This window comes from Oncorhynchus nerka, unplaced genomic scaffold, assembly GCF_034236695.1.
Source record: "Oncorhynchus nerka isolate Pitt River unplaced genomic scaffold, Oner_Uvic_2.0 unplaced_scaffold_1007, whole genome shotgun sequence".
NCBI classification, from domain to species: Eukaryota; Metazoa; Chordata; class Actinopteri; order Salmoniformes; family Salmonidae; genus Oncorhynchus; species Oncorhynchus nerka.
The window spans coordinates 100,001-117,518 of NW_027040286.1; positions in this window are offsets into that span (position 1 = coordinate 100,001).

Below are 17,518 nucleotides of genomic sequence, written 5' to 3' on the forward strand. Positions count from 1 at the left end.
CCCTGCACTAGAGCACTGTGAGTTGTTGCTCCCTGTACTAGAGGACTGTGAGTTGCATCCCCTGTACTAGAGGACTGTGAGTTGCATCCCCTGTACTAGAGGACTGTGAGTTGTTGCCCACCCCCTGTACTAGAGGACTGTGAGTTGCTGCCCACCCCCTGTACTAGAGGACTGTGAGTTGCTGCCCACCCCTGCACTAGAGGACTGTGAGTTGCATCCCCTGTACTAGAGGACTGTGAGTTGCATCCCCTGTACTAGAGGACTGTGGGTAGGGGATGTAGGGTCACTTGGGTATGAAGACAGATCAGTGGTTAGGACCAGCCTCTATCTACTCCAGGGTGAGGGGAGGGTCGACAAGAGGAGGGGACCCGTTTGAGCTTTTGAACTTTGAACTGTGAACTTTAACCCCCTGGCCTCAGTAGCAGGGAGCACTGAGAGGCTTCCACTCCTTCTCTGTTTATATCTATATCAGTTCTTAGGGGTTTTGTAAAAAATCCCCAGGTTTTCCCAGAATTCCTGATTAGTTGGTTGGGCTCGGATTCCCTCTTGATTCCAGGAATCTTCCAACCAGGATTTCTGGAAAACGTGAGAATGTGCGGTGGGGGGGGTTTAACCAGAATTTTCCAACCCTACCGGTTATATTTAACTGAACAGGTTGACCTGAACTGCCTTAACTCCTGATCTAGGATCAGTTTTGCCTTCTGACCTCTATTGGTAAAGGTAAGGGAGGCCAGTCAGAAGACCTTAGGGGGTTGCACAATTCTGGCAACTTTCCCCCCACAAAAAAATTCCCAGGTTTTCCAGAACCCCCAGTGGGAGAAATCTAGGATTATCTAGAATTTCTGGGAAAGTTACAGGGATATTTTAAACCACAAGGACAGCTGATCTTAGACTTTGTGGTTAGGAAGTTAACTTTAACCTGGAGTATATTTAACTCTTAGATGGTATATGTTAGATAATTGGTGCTTCCTTCTTCTCTTTTACTTCCTCATACCAGTCTGTCACTTCCTGTCCTTCTTCTCTTTACTCCCTCATACCAGTTTGTCACTTCCTGTCCTTCTTCTCTTTACTCTCTCATACCAGTCTGTCACTTCCTGTCCTTCTTCTCTTTACTCCCTCATACCAGTTTGTCACTTCCTGTCCTTCTTCTTTACTCTCTCATACCAGTCTGTCACTTCCTGTCCTTCTCCTCTTTTTCACCTGAAACTCTTTAAAAAAATAACATATGTCTGTCACTTCCTGTCTTTCTTCTCACCAGTCTGTCACTTCCTGTCCTTCTTCTCTTTACTCTCTCATACCAGTCTGTCACTTCCTGTCCTTCTCCTCTTTTTCACCTGAAACTCTTTAAAAAAATAACACGTCTGTCACTTCCTGTCCTTCTTCTCACCAGTCTGTCACTTCCTGTCCTTCTTATCTTTACTCCCTCATACCAGTCTGTCACTTCCTGTGTTTCTTCTCACCAGTCTGTCACTTCCTGTCCTTCTCATCTTTTTCACCTGAAACTTAAAAATAAAAAAAAACATATGTTGTCTGTACGTCTACCTGCCCTCACCCTCACCCACACTCCCATCCCTCACCCCCCTCCTCATCCTCTGTCCCTTCTCCCTCACCCCTCCTCACCCTCTGTCTCTCCACCCTCCCCCTTTCCTATATCTCTGTCCCTGGTCCCTCACCCCTCCTCACCCCTCCTCACCCTCTGTCCCTCCTACCTCACCCCTCCTCACCCTCTGTCTCTCCTACCTCACCCCTCCTCACCCTCTGTCCCTCCTCCCTGGTCCCTCACCCCTCCTCACCCCCCTCCTCACCCTCTGTCCCTCCTACCTCACCCCTCCTCACCCTCTGTCTCTCCTACCTCCCCCCTTTCCTCACCCTCTGTCCCTCCTCCCTGGTCCCTCACCCCTCCTCACCCCTCCTCACCCTCTGTCCCTCCTACCTCACCCCTCCTCACCCTCTGTCTCTCACCCCTCACCCCTCCTCACCCTCTGTCCCTCCTCCCTGGTCCCTCACCCCTCCTCACCCCTCCTCACCCTCTGTCCCTCCTACCTCACCCCTCCTCACCCTCTGTCTCTCCTACCTCACCCCTCCTCACCCTCTGTCCCTCCTCCCTGGTCCCTCACCCTCCTCACCCCTCATCACCCTCTGTCCCTTCTCCCTCAGCCCTCCTCACCCTCTGTCTCTCCTCCCTCCCCCCCTTTCCTATATCTCTGTCCCTGGTCCCTCACCCCTCCTCACCCCTCCTCACCCTCTGTCCCTCCTACCTCACCCCTCCTCACCCCTCCTCACCCTCTGTCTCTCCTACCTCACCCCTCCTCACCCTCTGTCCCTCCTACCTCACCCCTCCTCACCCTCTGTCTCTCCTACCTCACCCCTCCTCACCCTCTGTCCCTCCTCCCTTCTCCCTCACCCCTCCTCACCCCTCCTCACCTCTGTGCCTCCTACCTCACCCCTCCTCATCCTCTGTCTCTCCTACCTCACCCCTCCTCATCCTCTGTCCCTCCTACCTCACCCCTCCTCACCCTCTGTCTCTCCTACCTCACCATTCATCACCCTTTGTCCCTTCTCCCTCACCCCTCTCACCCGTCCTCACCCTCTTTCCCTTCTCCCTCACCCCTCCTCCTCACCCCTCCTCACCCCTCCTCACTGTCCTTGTAGAGTAGAACTTACGTTTCCTGCTCCCTCACCCCTCCTCACCCCCCTCCCCTCTGTCCCTCCTCCCTCACCCCTCCTCACCCGTCCTCACCCTCTTTCCCTCCTCCCTCACCCCTCCTCACCCTTCCTCACCTCTCCTCCCCCTCTGTCCCTCCTCCCTCACCCCTCCTCACCCCTCCTCCCCTCTGTTCCTCCTCCCTCACCCCTCCTCACCCCTCCTCCCCCTCCTCACCCTCTGTCCCTGCTCCCTCACCCCCTCCCCCTCCTCACCCTCTGTCCCTGCTCCCTCACCCCTCCTCCCCCTCCTCACCCTCTGTCCCTGCTCCCTCACCCCTCCTCCCCTCTCCCCTCTGTCCCTCCTCCCTCACCCCTCCTCACCCCTCCTCCCCCTCTGTCCCCCCCCTCACCCCTCCTCACCCCTCCTCCCCCTCCTCACCCTCTGTCTCTGCTCCCTCACCCCTCCTCCCCCTCCTCACCCTCTGTCCCTGCTCCCTCACCCCTCCTCCCCCTCCTCACCCTCTGTCCCTGCTCCCTCACCCCTCCTCACCCCCTCCCCCCCTCCTCACCCTCTGTCCCTGCTCCCTCACCCCTCCTCACCCCCTCCTTATTGTCCTTCACTGTCACTTGTAGAGTAGAACTTACGTTTTGACGTGTTTTAAAGACAGTGTGTTAGAATGTTATAATATAATGTTAGAATGTTATAATATAATGTTATAATGTTGGCTCAACGTGGGAAACCTGGAGAGATGTGCATGAATAGAAGGAAGGATGTATTTGTAGATTATTGGAATGGGGCCCGTGGGAAGGAAGGATGTATTTGTAGATTATTGGAATGGGGCCCGTGGGAAGGAAGGATTTATTTGTAGATTATTGGAATGGGGCCCGTGGGAAGGAAGGATGTATTTGTAGATTATTGGAATGGGGCCCGTGGGAAGGAAGGATGTTATTTGTAGAGTATTGGAATGGGGCCCTTGGGAAGGATGTTATTTGTAGAGTATTGGAATATTGGAATGGGGCCCGTGGGGGAAGGATGTTATTTGTAGAGTATTGGAATGGGGCCCGTGGGAAGGAAGGATGTTATTTGTAGAGTATTGGAATGGGGCCCTTGGGAAGGAAGGATGTATTTGTAGAGTATTGGAATGAGGCCCTTGGGAAGGAAGGATGTTATTTGTAGATTATTGGAATGGGGCCCTTGAGTTATTCACAGAAATTATGCTCCATCTTCTCAGCTGTCTCTCCTTCCTCTCTCCTTCTCTCTCTCCCCCACTCTCTCTCTATCCATCCCCCTCTCTCCCCCTCCTATCTCTCCCCCTCCTCTCTCCTTCTCTCTCTCCCCCAACTCTCTCTCTAAACATCCCCCTCTCTCCCCCTCCTATCTCTCCCCCCTCCTCTCTCTTTCTCTCTCTCCCCCTTCTCTTTCTCTCTACACTGCCAGTCGTTCTATTCTCATGCCCAGACAATCACCCCAGCCCACTTCAGTTCATCTAGCGACTCCTCATCCGTCATACATGTTACATACTGTACCTGACATCATACATGTTACATACTGTACCTGACATCATACATGTTACATACTGTACCTGACATCATCATACATGTTACATACTGTACCTGACATCATCATACATGTTACATACTGTACCTGACATCATACATGTTACATCTGTACCTGACATACATGTTACATACTGTACCTGACATCATCATACATGTTACATACTGTACCTGACATCATACATGTTACATACTGTACCTGACATCATACAGGCAGAAAGACACAAACTAACTCAACCAGAGATAGAAAGAGCAGGAGGGAGGGAGAGAGGAGAGAAGAAGAGAGAAAGGATAGAAGGAGAGATGAGGGGGAGAGATAAGGAGAGAGAGAGGAGGGGCAGAGATAAGGAGAGAGAGAGGAGGGGGAGAGAGAAGGAGAGAGAGAGGAGGGGGAGAGAGAAGGAGAGAGAGAGGAGGGGGAGAGATGAGAAGGGGGAGAGAGAAGGAGAGAGAGAGGAGGGGGAGAGATGAGAAGGGGGAGAGAAGGAGAGAGAGAGAGGGGAGGGGAGAGATGAGGGGGAGAGATGAGGGGGAGAGATGAGGAGGGGGAGAGATAAGGAGAGATGAGGGGGAGAGATAAGGAGAGAGAGGAGGGGGAGAGATAAGGAGAGATGAGGGGGAGAGAGAAAGGAGAGAAGGAGAGAGGAGGGGAGAGAGAAAGGAGAGAGAGAAAGGAGAGAAGGAGAGAGGAGGGGGAGAGAGAGAAGGAGAGAGGAGGGGAGGGAGAGGAGAGAGTGAGAAGGAGAGGAAGGGGAAGAGAGGGAGAAAAGGAGAGGGAGAGAGTGAGGAAAGAGAGAAGAGAGGAGAGAGAGAGGGAGAGAGACAGAGGGAGAGGGACAGAGGAAAGAGAGAGAGAGAGAGAGAGACTAGAGAGAGAGAGAGACATAGAGGGAGAGGGACAGAGGAAGAGAGAGAGAGAGAGAGAGAGACTAGAGAGAGAGAGAGACTAGAGAGAGAGAGAGACTAGAGAGAGAGACATAGAGAGGGAGAGGGACAGAGGAAGAGAGAGAGAGAGAGAGAGAGAGAGAGAGAGAGAGAGGGACAGAGACAGAGAGAGAGAGACATAGAGAGAGAGACAGAGAGAGAGAGAGAGAGAGAGAGAGAGAGAGAGAGAGAGAGAGACAGAGAGAGAGGGACAGAGAGAGAGAGGAAGAGGGACAGAGAGAGAGAACCTCCTGCATTATGTGTCTATCCCCCTTCTCTCTAAACGTTGACAAGTGTTTTATAGCGTAATGAACCATGAAAACAACACTAAGTTGACGATACAAATAGTCCACTTCTATCATGATAAATACGTGAACAATAAAGTTGTTTTAAAGTCTCTAAACTGTCTCAGTTATCATGCTCTATACTCTATACCATTGCACCGTGGCCAAGGGGGGGAAGTGGGGAGAGGTCAAAGGTTGAGCGCCGGTCCAGATGACGAGCAGCGAGTGAAACGCGAAATGCTAATGATTTTAGCTTAACATGTACGTAACACCATTCACCTTGAATTAGCATTGTTTAGTGAAGGTACAGCTTACATACCAATAGCACTAAACTAGCAGTGAGTGAAATGCTAATGATTTTAGCTTAACATGTACGTAACACCATTCACTTTGAATTAGCATCGTTTAGTGAAGGTACAGCTTACATACCAATAGCACTAATCTAGCAGTGAGTGAAATGCTAATGATTTTAGCTTAACATGTACGTAACACCATTCACCTTGAATTAGCATCGTTTAGTGAAGGTACAGCTTACATACCAATAGCACTAAACTAGCAGTGAGTGAAATGCTAATGATTTTAGCTTAACATGTACGTAACACCATTCACCTTGAATTAGCATCGTTTAGTGAAGGTATATATCGCGTTAAATTAGCATTTGTTAGCTTACATACCGATAGCACTAAATTAGCATTGTTAGCATACATACTTATAGCGCTAAATTATGTAATGCTAGACTACGCCACTCAACCTCAAGCCACGCTATGTAATGCTAGGCTATGCTATGTAATGCTAGTCTATGCTATGTAATGCTAGGCTATGCTATGTAATGGTAGTCTATGCTATGTAATGCTAGGCGGCTACGCTATGTAATGCTAGGCATGCTATGTAATGCTAGACTACGCCACTCAACTTCAAGCCAAAGTGACGACAACAGATCCCAAATGTTCAAACGCCATTATGAGCCATACAAGGATTTACAATCCCAACAGTTATTATACTGAGTTTGGGTAATCCACAACAGTTATGTTAATGAGTTTGGGTAATCCCAACAGTTATTATACTGAGTTTGGGTAATCCCACCAGTTATAATACTGAGTTTGGGTAATCCCAACAGTTATTATACTGAGTTTGGGTAATCCCACCAGTTATGTCACTGAGTTTGGGTAATCCCAACAGTTATGTCACTGAGTTTGGGTAATCCCAACAGTTATGTTAATGAGTTTGGGTAATCCCACCAGTTATAATACTGAGTTTGGGTAATCCCAACAGTTATAATACTGAGTTTGGGTAATCCCAACAGTTACAATACTGAGTTTGGGTAATCCCAACAGTTATGTTAATGAGTTTGGGTAATCCCACCAGTTATAATACTGAGTTTGGGTAATCCCAACAGTTATGTTAATGAGTTTGGGTAATCCCAACAGTTATGTTAATGAGTTTGGGTAATCCCAACAGTTATGTCACTGAGTTTGGGTAATTCCACCAGTTATGTCACTGAGTTTGGGTAATCCCAACAGTTATGTCACTGAGTTTGGGTAATCCCAACAGGTATGTCACTGTGTTTGGGTAATCCCACCAGTTATAATACTGAGTTTGGGTAATCCCACCAGTTATAATACTGAGTTTGGGTAATCCCAACAGTTATTATACTGAGTTTGGGTAATCCCAACAGTTATGTTAATGAGTTTGGGTAATCCCAACAGTTATGTCACTGAGTTTGGGTAATCCCAACAGTTATGTCACTGTGTTTGGGTAATCCCAACAGTTATGTCACTGAGTTTGGGTAATCCACAACTGTTATAATACTGAGTTTGGGTAATCCCAACAGTTATGTCACTGAGTTTGGGTAATCCCACCAGTTATAATACTGAGTTTGGGTAATCCCACCAGTTATAATACTGAGTTTGGGTAATCCCACCAGTTATAATAATGAGTTTGGGTAATCCCAACAGTTATGTCACTGAGTTTGGGTAATCCCACCAGTTATAATACTGAGTTTGGGTAATCCCAACAGTTATGTTAATGAGTTTGGGTAATCCCAACAGTTATGTTAATGAGTTTGGGTAATCCCAACAGTTATGTCACTGAGTTTGGGTAATCCCACCAGTTATGTCACTGAGTTTGGGTAATCCCAACAGTTATGTCACTGAGTTTGGGTAATCCCAACAGTTATGTTAATGAGTTTGGGTAATCCCACCAGTTATAATACTGAGTTTGGGTAATCCCACCAGTTATGTCACTGAGTTTGGGTAATCCCAACAGTTATGTCACTGAGTTTGGGTAATCCCACCAGTTATAATACTGAGTTTGGGTAATCCCAACAGTTATGTTAATGAGTTTGGGTAATCCCAACAGTTAAGTTAATGAGTTTGGGTAATCCCAACAGTTATGTCACTGAGTTTGGGTAATCCCAACAGTTATGTCACTGAGTTTGGGTAATCCCACCAGTTATAATACTGAGTTTGGGTAATCCCAACAGTTATGTTAATGAGTTTGGGTAATCCCAACAGTTATGTCACTGAGTTTGGGTAATCCACAACAGTTATGTCACTGAGTTTGGGTAATCCCACCAGTTATAATACTGAGTTTGGGTAATCCCAACAGTTATGTCACTGAGTTTGGGTAATCCCAACAGTTATGTCACTGAGTTTGGGTAATCCACAACAGTTATGTCACTGAGTTTGGGTAATCCACAACAGTTTAGTTTGTAATCACAGTTATAATAATGAGTTTGGGTAATCCCAACAGTTATGTTAATGAGTTTGGGTAATCCCAACAGTTATGTCACTGAGTTTGGGTAATCCCAACAGTTATGTCACTGAGTTTGGGTAATCCCAACAGTTATGTCACTGAGTTTGGGTAATCCCAACAGTTATGATACTGAGTTTGGGTAATCCCACCAGTTATAATACTGAGTTTGGGTAATCCCAACAGTTATGTCACTGAGTTTGGGTAATCCCACCAGTTATAATACTGAGTTTGGGTAATCCCACCAGTTATAATACTGAGTTTGGGTAATCCCACCAGTTATAATACTGAGTTTGGGTAATCCCAACAGTTATGTCACTGAGTTTGGGTAATCCCACCAGTTATAATACTGAGTTTGGGTAATCCCACCAGTTATAATACTGAGTTTGGGTAATCCCAGTTATGTCACAGTTATGTCACTGAGTTTGGGTAATCCCAACAGTTATGTCACTGAGTTTGGGTAATCCCAACAGTTATGTTAATGAGTTTGGGTAATCCCACCAGTTATAATACTGAGTTTGGGTAATCCCAGTTATAATACAGTTTTATGTTATAATACTGAGTTTGGGTAATCCCACCAGTTATGTCACTGAGTTTGGGTAATCCCACCAGTTATAGTACTGAGTTTGGGTAATCCCACCAGTTATAATACTGAGTTTGGGTAATCCCACCAGTTATAATACTGAGTTTGGGTAATCCACCAGTTATAATACTGAGTTTGGGTAATCCCACCAGTTATAATACTGAGTTTGGGTAATCCCACCAGTTATAGTACTGAGTTTGGGTAATCCCACCAGTTATAATACTGAGTTTGGGTAATCCCAACAGTTAGTTTGAGTTTGTAATCAGTTATAATACTGAGTTTGGGTAATCCCACCAGTTATGTTAATGAGTTTGGGTAATCCCAACAGTTATGTTAATGAGTTTGGGTAATCCCAACAGTTATAATACTGAGTTTGGGTAATCCCACCAGTTATGTTAATGAGTTTGGGTAATCCCAACAGTTATAATACTGAGTTTGGGTAATCCCACCAGTTATGTTAATGAGTTTGGGTAATCCCAACAGTTATTATACTGAGTTTGGATAATCCCAACAGTTATGTTAATGAGTTTGGGTAATCCCAACAGTTATGTCACTGAGTTTGGGTAATCCCAACAGTTATGTTAATGAGTTTGGGTAATCCCACCAGTTATGTCACTGAGTTTGGGTAATCCCAACAGTTATGTTAATGAGTTTGGGTAATCCCACCAGTTATAATACTGAGTTTGGGTAATCCCACCAGTTATAATACTGAGTTTGGGTAATCCCACCAGTTATAATACTGAGTTTGGGTAATCCCAACAGTTATGTTAATGAGTTTGGGTAATCCAGTTATAATACAGTTTTAATCCCACCAGTTATAGTACTGAGTTTGGGTAATCCCACCAGTTATAGTACTGAGTTTGGGTAATCCCACCAGTTATAATACTGAGTTTGGGTAATCCCACCAGTTATGTTAATGAGTTTGGGTAATCCCAACAGTTATGTTAATGAGTTTGGGTAATCAGTTATGTCACTGAGTTTGGGTAATCCCCAGTTATTATACTGAGTTTGGGTAATCCTAAGAGTTATAATACTGAGTTTGGGTAATCCCACCAGTTAATGAGTTTGGGTAATACTGTTAATGAGTTTGGGTAATCCCACCAGTTATGTCACTGAGTTTGGGTAATCCCAACAGTTAGTCACTGAGTTTGGGTAATCCCAACAGTTATGTTAATGAGTTTGGGTAATCCCACCAGTTATAATACTGAGTTTGGGTAATCCACAACAGTTATGTCACTGAGTTTGGGTAATCCCAACAGTTATGTCACTGAGTTTACAGATATGTTAATGAGTTTGGATAATCCCAACAGTTATGTCACTTTGGGTAATCCCAACAGTTATGTTAATGAGTTTGGGTAATCCCACCAGTTATGTCACTGAGCTTGGATAATCCCAACAGTTATGTCACTGAGCTTGGGTAATCCCAACAGTTAGTTTGAGTTTGGGTAATCCCACCAGTTATTATACTGAGTTTGGGTAATCCCAACAGTTATTATACTGAGTTTGGGTAATCCCAACAGTTATGTCACTGAGTTTGGGTAATCCCACCAGTTTATACTGAGTTTGGGTAATCCCCCATACAGTTATGTCCCACCAGTTATAATACTGAGTTTGGGTAATCCCAACAGTTATGTCACAACAGTTATGTTAATGAGTTTGGGTAATCCCAACAGTTATGTCACTGAGTTTGGGTAATCCCACCAGTTATAATGAGTTTGGGTAATCCCAACAGTTATGTCACTGAGTTTGGGTAATCCCAACAGTTATGTCACTGAGTTTGGGTAATCCCACCAGTTATAGTACTGAGTTTGGGTAATCCCAACAGTTATAATACTGAGTTTGGGTAATCTAATCCCACACACACACACACACACACACACACACACACACACACACACACACACACACCTCCAGCCAGTCAATGTGATCCAACACTGAGATGTGATAAAGTGCATATTTTACTTAGTCCAAGATAGAAATACTATGACATATACATATATACATATACAGTTACAGTATGTGTGTGTCGGCCCTCTCCCCTCTTTCTCCTCTCTCTCTCTCCTCCTCGGCCCTCTCGCTCTCCCCCTCGGCCCTCTCCCCTCTTTCTCCTCTCTCTCTCCTCCTCGGCCCTCTCGCTCTCCCCCTCGGCCCTCTCTCCCCTCTTTCTCCTCTCTCTCTCCTCCTCGGCCCTCTCGCTCTCCCCTCGGCCCTCTCTCCCCTCTTTCTCCTCTCTCTCTCCTCCTCGGCCCTCTCGCTCTCCCCCTCGGCCCTCTCTCCCCTCTTTCTCCTCTCTCTCTCCTCCTGGCCCTCTCGCTCTCCCCCTCGGCCCTCTCTCCCCTCTTTCTCCTCTCTCTCTCCCCCTCGGCCCTCTCTCTCTCTCCCCCTCGGCCCTCTCTCTCTCTCCCCTCGGCCCTCTCTCTCTCTCCCCTCGGCCCTCTCTCTCTCCCCTCGGCCCCTCGGCCCTCTCTCCCTCTTTCTCCTCTCTCTCTCCCCCTCGGCCCCTCTCTCTCTCCCCTCGGCCCTCTCTCTCTCTCCCCTCGGCCCTCTCTCCCCTCTTTCTCCTCTCTCTACAAACATTGATTAACCCCCATATCTGTTGGGTAAAAATACCACAGTGTGCCATCACAGCAGCAAGATTTGTGGCCTGTCGCAATGAGAAAAGAGCAACCAGCGAAGAACAAACAACATTGTAAATACAACCCGTATTTATCTGCTTATTTAGTGTCCCGTTCATACTTCAACTACTTGTTACTGAACATAGATAATAATATCACATTGATACTGAACATAGATAACATCACATTGTTACTGAACATAGATAATATCACATTGATACTGAACATAGATAATAACATCACATTGTTACTGAACATAGATAATAACATCACATTGTTACTGAACATAGATAATAACATCACATTGATACTGAACATAGATAATAACATCACATTGTTACTGAACATAGATAATAACATCACATTGATACTGAACATAGATAACATCACATTGATACTGAACATAGATAATATCACATTGATACTGAACATAGATAATAACATCACATTGATACTGAACATAGATAATAACATCACATTGATACTGAACATAGATAATATCACATTGATACTGAACATAGATAATAACATTGATACTGAACATAGATAATAACATCACATTGATACTGAACATAGATAATATCACATTGATACTGAACATAGATAATAACATCACATTGATACTGAACATAGATAATAACATCACATTGTTACTGAACATAGATAATAACATCACATTGATACTGAACATAGATAATAACATCACATTGATACTGAACATAGATAATAACACATTGATACTGAACATAGATAATAACATCACATTGATACTGAACATAGATAATAACATCACATTGATACTGAACATAGATAATATCACATTGATACTGAACATAGATAATAACATCACATTGATACTGAACATAGATAATAATATCACATTGATACTGAACATAGATAATATCACATTGATACTGAACATAGATAATAATATCACATTGATACTGAACATAGATAATAACATCACATTGATACTGAACATAGATAATATCACATTGATACTGAACATAGATAATAACATCACATTGATACTGAACATAGATAACATCACATTGATACTGAACATAGATAATAATATCACATTGTTACTGAACATAGATAATAACATCACATTGATACTGAACATAGATAATAACATCACATTGTTACTGAACATAGATAACATCACATTGATACTGAACATAGATAATAACATCACATTGATACTGAACATAGATAATAATATCACATTGATACTGAACATAGATAATAACATCACATTGATACTGAACATAGATAATAATATCACATTGATACTGAACATAGATAATAACATCACAACTAATTGATACTGAACATAGATAATAACATCACATTGATACTGAACATAGATAATATCACATTGATACTGAACATAGATAATAATATCACATTGTTACTGAACATAGACAATAATATCACATTGTTACTGAACATAGATAATAATATCACATTGATACTGAACATAGATAACATCACATTGATACTGAACATAGATAATAACATCACATTGTTACTGAACATAGATAATAACATCACATTGATACTGAACATAGATAACATCACATTGATACTGAACATAGATAATAATATCACATTGATACTGAACATAGATAATAACATCACAACTAATTGTTACTGAACATAGATAATAACATCACAACTAATTGTTACTGAACATAGATAATAACATCACAACTAATTGTTACTGAACATAGATAATAATATCACAACTAATTGTTACTGAACATGATAACAACATTGTTAGATAATAATAACATCACATTGATACTGAACATAGATAATAACATCACATTGATACTGAACATAGATAATAACATCACATTGATACTGAACATAGATAATAACATCACATTGATACTGAACATAGATAATATCACATTGTTACTGAACATAGATAATAACACATTGATACTGAACATAGATAATAATATCACATTGTTACTGAACATAGATAATAACATTGATACTGAACATAGATAACATCACATTGATACTGAACATAGATAATATCACATTGATACTGAACATAGATAATAATATCACATTGATACTGAACATAGATAATAATATCAATTGATACTGAACATAGATAATAACATCACATTGTTACTGAACATAGATAATAACATTGATACAGAACATAGATAACATCACATAGATACTGAACATAGATAATAACATCACATTGATACTGAACATAGATAATAATATCACATTGTTACTGAACATAGATAATAATATCACATTGATACTGAACATAGATAACATCACATTGATACTGAACATAGATAATAACATCACATTGATACTGAACATAGATAATAATATCACATTGATACTGAACATAGATAATAATATCACATTGATACTGAACATAGATAACAACATCACATTGTTACTGAACATAGATAATAACATCACATTGTTACTGAACATAGATAATAACATCACATTGTTACTGAACATAGATAATATCACATTGTTACTGAACATAGATAATAACATCACATTGATACTGAACATAGATAACATCACATTGATACTGAACATAGATAATAACATCACATTGATACTGAACATAGATAATATCACATTGTTACTGAACATAGATAACATCACATTGTTACTGAACATAGATAATATCACATTGATACTGAACATAGATAATAATATCATATTGATACTGAACATAGATAACATCACATTGATACTGAACATGATAATATCACATTTACTGAACATAGATAACATCACATTGTTACTGAACATAGATAATAACATCACATTGATACTGAACATAGATAATAACATCACATTGATACTGAACATAGATAATAACATCACATTGATACTGAACATAGATAATAATATCACATTGTTACTGAACATAGATAATAACATCACATTGATACTGAACATAGATAATATCACATTGATACTGAACATAGATAATAACATCACATTGATACTGAACATAGATAATATCACATTGTTACTGAACATAGATAACATCACATTGTTACTGAACATAGATAATATCACATTGATACTGAACATAGATAACATCACATTGATACTGAACATAGATAACATCACATTGATACTGAACATAGATAACAATATCACATTGATACTGAACATAGATAATAACATCACATTGATGCTGAACATAGATAACAACATCACATTGTTACTGAACATAGATAATAACATCACATTGATACTGAACATAGATAATATCACATTGATACTGAACATAGATAATAACATCACATTGATACTGAACATAGATAATATCACATTGATACTGAACATAGATAATAACATCACATTGATACTGAACATAGATAATAACATCACATTGTTACTGAACATAGATAATAATATCACATTGATACTGAACATAGATAATAACATCACATTGATACTGAACATAGATAATAACATCACATTGTTACTGAACATAGATAATATCACATTGTTACTGAACATAGATAACATCACATTGTTACTGAACATAGATAATATCACATTGATACTGAACATAGATAATAATATCACATTGATACTGAACATAGATAATAACATCACATTGATACTGAACATAGATAACATCACATTGATACTGAACATAGATAATATCACATTGACACTGAACATAGATAATAATATCACATTGTTACTGAACATAGAACATATATAATAATATCACATTGATACTGAACATAGATAATAACATCACATTGTTACTGAACATAGATAATAATATCACATTGATACTGAACATAGATAATATCACATTGATACTGAACATAGATAATAATATCACATTGATACTGAACATAGATAATATCACATTGATACTGAACATAGATAATATCACATTGATACTGAACATAGATAATAATATCACATTGATACTGAACATAGATAATAATATCACATTGATACTGAACATAGATAATAACATCACATTGATACTGAACATAGATAATAACATCACATTGATACTGAACATAGATAACAACATCACATTGTTACTGAACATAGATAATAATATCACATTGTTACTGAACATAGATAATAACACATTGATACTGAACATAGATAATAACATCACATTGATACTGAACATAGATCATATCACATTGTTACTGAACATAGATAATATCACATTGATACTGAACATAGATAATAACATCACATTGATACTGAACATAGATAATAATATCACATTGATACTGAACATAGATAATAACACATTGATACTGAACATAGATAACATCACATTGATACTGAACATAGATAATAACATCACATTGTTACTGAACATAGATAATAACATCACATTGATACTGAACATAGATAATAACATCACATTGATACTGAACATAGATAATAACATCACATTGTTACTGAACATAGATAATATCACATTGATACTGAACATAGATAATAACATCACATTGATACTGAACCTAGATAATAACACATTGATACTGAACATAGATAATAATATCACATTGATACTGAACATAGATAATAACATCACATTGATACTGAACATAGATAATATCACATTGATACTGAACATAGATAATAACATCACATTGTTACTGAACATAGATAATAACATCACATTGTTACTGAACATAGATAATAACATCACATTGATACTGAACATAGATAATAACATCACATTGATACTGAACATAGATAATAACATCACATTGTTACTGAACATAGATAATATCACATTGATACTGAACATAGATAATAACATCACATTGATACTGAACATAGATAATAACACATTGATACTGAACATAGATAATAATATCACATTGATACTGAACATAGATAATAACATCACATTGATACTGAACATAGATAATAACACATTGATACTGAACATAGATAATAACATCACATTGTTACTGAACATAGATAATAACATCACATTGATACTGAACATAGATAACATCACATTGATACTGAACATAGATAATAAATCACATTTACTGAACATAGATAATAATATCACATTGATACTGAACATAGATAATAACATCACATTGATACTGAACATAGATAACATCACATTGTTACTGAACATAGATAACATCACATTGATACTGAACATAGATAATAATATCACATTGTTACTGAACATAGATAATAACATCACATTGATACTGAACATAGATAATAACATCACATTGGAACATAGATAATAACATCACATTGTTACTGAACATAGATAATATCACATTGATACTGAACATAGATAATAACATCACATTGATACTGAACATAGATAATAACATCACATTGATACTGAACATAGATAATAACATCACATTGATACTGAACATAGATAATAACATCACATTGTTACTGAACATAGATAATAACATCACATTGATACTGAACATAGATAATAACATCACATTGATACTGAACATAGATAATAACACATTGATACTGAACATAGATAATAACACATTGATACTGAACATAGATAATAATATCACATTGTTACTGAACATAGATAACATCACATTGATACTGAACATAGATAATAACATCACATTGATACTGAACATAGATAATAACATCACATTGATACTGAACATAGATAACATCACATTGATACTGAACATAGATAACATCACATTGATACTGAACATAGATAACATCACATTGATACTGAACATAGATAACATCACATTGATACTGAACATAGATAATATCACATTGATACTGAACATAGATAATAACATCACATTGATACTGAACATAGATAATAACATCACATTGATACTGAACATAGATAACATCACATTGATACTGAACATAGATAATAACATCACATTGATACTGAACATAGATAATAACATCACATTGATACTGAACATAGATAACATCACATTGATACTGAACATAGATAATATCACATTGATACTGAACATAGATAATAACATCACATTGATACTGAACATAGATAACAACATCACATTGATACTGAACATAGATAATAACATCACATTGATACTGAACATAGATAACATCACATTGATACTGAACATAGATAATATCACATTGTTACTGAACAT